Source organism: Lactuca saligna, chromosome 5, assembly GCF_052625555.1.
Source record: "Lactuca saligna cultivar CGN05327 chromosome 5, ASM5262555v1, whole genome shotgun sequence".
Taxonomy (NCBI): domain Eukaryota; kingdom Viridiplantae; phylum Streptophyta; class Magnoliopsida; order Asterales; family Asteraceae; genus Lactuca; species Lactuca saligna.
This window is the reverse complement of record NC_136421.1, coordinates 274,802,240-274,808,239: the sequence shown is the minus strand read 5'-3', so window position 1 is coordinate 274,808,239 and position 6,000 is coordinate 274,802,240.

Below are 6,000 nucleotides of genomic sequence, written 5' to 3'. Positions count from 1 at the left end.
AATATTTCATATTGGGTGTTATATTAAGGATTTTGAATCAACTAACTTGATTTTCTCCCATTATAGATGTCTGGTTTAGACAACTATGATCTTCCCAAATATCTTGAAGATGGTTTCCCTCAACATCATGCTTCACTTCCTCCACCTCTTCCAATTATTCTCCCTCACCCACAAGTTCTTGAAAAGTTTAAAGTCACTCAATCCCTATTGGCAAGCATAGTCTATGTGTGCTCACATCTTGGATATAAAGTCACATATTGATAAGCCGGGAAAGTTGGGTGTCAAAGTCTCTTGAAAGTTGGATGGTCAATCACTTTCTTAGTAACATAGTGAGTCTCTTTGGGATTACTATGAGACAAACTATGACATGACCCTTAATGATGTTATCTATTTGCTTGGTGTTGTGGAATCAGCAATGATTTGGAACACCAGTAAAGCAATTTCGATTAAAAGAACAACTTCCCAAGTCTTAAATGGACATTGACAATGGTAGCATTGGATATCTAGAAAAAGGATTTCTCTTCCCAATGGAAAGGGATCGGCTATAGTCAACTCGGTTGACCAAATGGTAAAGAGAAAGGCTAAGTCTGAGATAGTCTCATGTGCCATTACCAAAGGGTCCATGTGTTTTGTTGCCAAAGGAAGGGGCATTGGTTGCGAAGCTGCCCTATTCACCTGAAAAGTCATAAGGTTGATCAAGTCAAAAGTTTTGACTCTACTTCGGGTAAAGTCCACTGTCTAACTCCATTAAGTTCCTATTTGGAGATTCTTATTACATAATGTGAATGGGTCACATGCTGATGTTTTGAGAATCAAAGAAAAGATAGGAAGCTTAAAGTAAGTATATGTTGATTATGATTGCGAAGGTGGGTTTCGATCGCATGGTTCGGTAATCAGAATTTTGAGCTGTTGCTTAAGAGTTATAATATATTGCTTATGAATAGATAACAACAAGGTTTTCATGTGGATTGTAAGGATAAGTTTTTCCGCAAAGTTTAAAAAAAAAAAGAAAAAAAAGGTTTTAATTTTATTTATTTTAAAAATATCCTTACAATGGCATCTGTGGAAAATTGTTTCTTATATGTTTCCAGTAATAGCAATATTGGAAAGTGGATTTGATTCTTTCATTTGTGGTAGTGTCTGAATTTACCAAATGAAGAAAGTTTTTCATCACCCAAGTTCCAATTGGACAGAAACTTGGAATCATACAAGTTGTATTGTATGATGAATGAGAATTTTCATCTTTGAAAATTGAGACTAATTCTTTGATCACATATATATGTGAGTCAATTGAATGACTAAGGAATTAGGTACACTGGGTGTGCACTGGTCAAGGTCCACCACAAAGATTGATTTGTCATGATTTACTAAAGATTTGTAAATATGATTATAATTATAAGGTTAAGTATAATTCTGTAACATTGGAAAGGTTAAAATGTATGACAAAACAAATGAGAAGAATCAAATTAGGCAGAAAGATAAAAGTTTCTCAAATATGAAAGGATGGGAGAGTACTTTAGTATCATATTTCATGATCATCTTAATGATTATGAAACCATATCACAAATTCATACTCTAAGGACGTCTTAGTGCATTGTTATGGCTAATAAGAGAGGTCATGAATTGTTGGATTGGTTAAAATCAAGAAGATGAGTCATACTTCGTTCCAAAACAATTCTTAGAGTCATACTCCAAGATTGTAACATTGAGTGACATAAAGTAAGGTTTAAAACTCTTATCAAATGTAGTGTAAAATGTTTCTACTCTTGTACATTTGAGATTGGTAAGTTGTGATGTCTTGGATGAGACAAAGACCAACTAACACCAATTGTGTGAGGTGTTAGTCTTGATAAGAATCCGCACTATCCCTTGAATATTTGTTTTGTCAAGGAATGGTTCTTGACTGGGGAAACTTATATGTCAAGGGGACAGTGGGAGCCTTAAAGATCCTGAAAGAGTTTCAAGATTTAATCAAGAGTAAAACCTATAATTTATCACTAACACACGACTTAAGGTTTGCAACCTATCGTGTTGACATAATTCTTATTTATGTACCTACTTTAAATAAGTTGAATTTGCATGTGAGTTATCAGAGTTCAACTTGGAAGCATTGGTGGGCCTTGTGCTACCAAGGTGACAAGAAACTAAGATTGAACAAGTTTAATCCATGTAAGGCTGAATTTGTCACTAACCTTATCTTGTGATTATGGTTTTGACAAATTAACATGGATAGGAACTCATAAACCATAAAATCTAAGTGTCATAAGGTTTCTCTCCGATTCATGAGAATGATGGTGAGGAAACGCTTTCACTAAGTAGATTTTAAGTAGATAGCAATTGTGTTATTTGCATTTTCAAAAGTCGTTAGTGGAGCGTGTGTGGTTAACCGGCACACTAACATGGACTTGTGAGAAATGGCAAATGCCTAAGCAATTGAGACTATGATTACGACATCCCTTTTCATAGTTCTGAAAATTATTTAGACACACATGTGAGCTATCTAAGAAAGGGTGTATGAATCTAAATTTCAGAAGTCCAGCAGATTTCTGGAAATATGTCAGAGCTAGTGGGAGCATAAGTGTTATGCTGATAATCATCATGTTAGTGGGAGCATGATTATTACGTTTAGTGTTGCAAGTTAGCAATGTTAATTATAGAAAACAAAGTTTCAATTCGTGAAGTTGCAGGGGTTGAAAAGTTGTTTTGCTATAATTAAGGGAGAGGAAATTATACTTCATTTCAATTCTAAAGTTTAGATTGAGATTTTAATCATCTTTAGTCAACAATATATATATATATATATATATATATATATATATATATATATATATATATATATATATATATATATGAATTTTATGTTGGAATGGTTAACTTGAACAAATTCTATATATATTGCGTTTTCAAAATTCGATTATGATTACGACATCCCTCTTCATAGTTAAATTTTGAAAACATGGCAAATAAAAACATATTGTAGCAAAAGACTGGTCTAGTATCATGTATTTATGTCAAACATCATGAATCGTGTCCCATATGCTTCGGATATATGATCGATTGCATGTGCTATAATGTTCATCTTTTCTAAATTTTCCAAATGCTTAAGGCATTGAGAAGGGAAAAGTCTAGAACTGGATATGACTAAAGTGATTAAGCAATTGTCAAGGACAATCTGAGGTTCGCCAAAGATTGGTTGCTCAGGGAAAGTTGGAAGTATGATGTAAGTTGTCGGAAAGGACCGTATTGACATTTTCTGAAAAGAAGTAACTCTTGTTCGGAAGTGATAGTCAAAATGGGACTATGGAAATGTCTCTATAGGTGGAAGTTATTCAATCTATGTAAGATTAGAAAACCTTAATGCAAGAAGGATGTTCAAAGCAATGTACTTTGAATATGAGACTTACGTTCCATAGAAGTTGACCTTCTTTGGAATACTCTGTAATGACTGGTGACAAGGTTTTAGTGACTTTGTGAATAATCATTACAAGAGGAACATTGCATAAAAGTTTAAAATCTAACAGTTTTTTTTTGGTAAATGATAGGAATCGGGGATTCTCACATTTACAATAAGGATTTGGGATTGTGAAATGAGTATCATTGGAATCATGTTCAATTGATCTACGTCACAATGTAAGGATCATAGACAAACATAGTGTGTATACTTGGAGTATGGCATAACTATTGTTTAGAAAAACAAAGTGTACATGCTAGGAGCATGGGACGAATGTTGTTTTCTTCAAGTCTTAAGTTGATTGTTTGAAACATTATACAATTAATAATGTGTAATCAATATGGTGATAAATAAAAGGTGGTTCTATTTATATTCAAAAGGGTTCTGAGACCATATTGGATTCGATTATTATTGTGTTTCACTTTGCATGTTTTGACTTCCAAAATAGCTAGGTTATTCTTTCCGAATGACTAAGTTATTTAAACACTCCACAATCGTTCATATGTTGGAAGTATGTATGAATCAAGACTGTCATGAATCGAGTTTGTAGATGGCTAAATGGGTTTAGTCATAGCAATGGTTGCTACAACATTCATGAGTGCTCATAAGTTATGAGTATTGGAATAAACCCAGGCTCACTTGTATCACTTCATGGAATTTATCTCGAGTGATCGTGAGACGGTAATATCATATAAATCTTCAAACCTAAAGATATGAGTTGTTACCTACGAGTTGGTTGTGCATTAATTGCACGTAAACGCATCAGTAACTTGATGTTATAAAACGTGCCTTTGTGTACAATTCAACAAGTAGTAGAACAAGCATATGAGTCGAAGTTTATATGTTCCTTCTAGAAATAGAAGTGATATATGGGCCTCTCGATGATTTTGTTGTGACCTATGTACCGGACGGTCAGAACTAAATTGATGTGTTCGATTAAGTTCTTTGTCAAATAAATCGAAAATCGGGAAACAAACTGCTAGACAATAAGTACGACGTTGTTCCATGTATTTGTCTGGCTGATATCATGAGAATAGAGGATTATATGATCACTTATCTAAAATGGCGCTTCATAGTTCAACAGAGTTTTCGAGAGCTACGATTGCTGGTTGGTTCCTTAAGTAACATACGCAAATATAGTTATTAGACTTATCCAAGTGAGAGTCTGTTGGATAAGGTGTCTAAGTCCATAACTTATTTGGTACATACTTGACCCGACCCAGCATGGTCCATTTGGGTTGCATTTCATCCAAACGATTTATGGATAATTTTATGAGAATTGTATACTTACGATTTATTAATATATTATAAGTTATAATATATTAATATGAAGTCATGTTGTTTAATTAGTTTTAGTCTTAAATTAATTATGAATTAATTTAGAGATTAAAAAGAAGACTGATTAAATTATGGGCTATTATATTTTATATAGTGTGGGCTGATACTCATTTGTTAATGGGCTAAGCTAATATGGAAGTCCATGGATGATCCATGGAGCTTTTAACCCATGGATCCTTGGAAAGGAAAAGACATGAGTTATTAGGGTTTCACCCTAACCATGCACACTATATAAAGAAGCATATGATGCAAGAAATGTGACTCTAGTTGTGTGAGACTTAGTGGTGGCCGATTTCATAAGAAAGTATACTACTCTCTCAAAGTTTTCCAAACGTTTGTGGTGATTTGTGATTCCATTTGAGGCATTCACACTATTGGTGCTTGGCTCTCAAACTCCAAACAATCAACCATCATCAAAAGGTATGTATTTCTACTAGTAGTTTTATGATTCATAATCCTTATGCTATGCTAGTTAGGAAGAAACCTTGGAAGTTATTATTTGCATGTATTTTAGAAGAAAACATAGATCCAAGGTTTATTAGGGTTGCATGCACACTTAGGAAGTGTTAGATTGCTCAAAACCTAACAATTTACATTAACATAAATCAAACTAACATCAAAAGCGAAATAAGATAAAATACCATAACTCAGTTAATAGATCATATACATGCATTATAAGTAAGTAACTTAATCTACATTAAATGTTTAGAATTACCTTGCAATGGAAGGTAGTGGAAACAAGGGTCTAAACCAGAACCCCTCTAACAATGTCAGACTCCTCAACAAGCAAGTAAGAATTGCTCCATAATAATATCAGGTTAAAATCGACTAGATCACAAGTTTTTTTAGAAACCTTCTAGTCTACTTAAGAGGAGAAAGAGAGGTTGGAAGAGCCAAATTTTGGCTTAGGGTTTGGTGATGTTATTTTGTTAAGCCATTTACGCTATTTATAGGTTATGAGATTTATCCAATATTCAAAATATTTCATATTCGAATCAAATGATTATCCAATTAAACTGATAATTTAATCATTTATAATTATCTTCTAGAATTCTCCATTAAGTATATATTTTTTTAAATTTATATAATTCTATTAGCATAATTATTAAATCTGAACAATTAATTTCTAGTTGTTTATTACACTTTAATAAATAAAAAATAAATTAATTAATTTCTAATTACTTATTATCTGTAACGACCATAAATTTCAA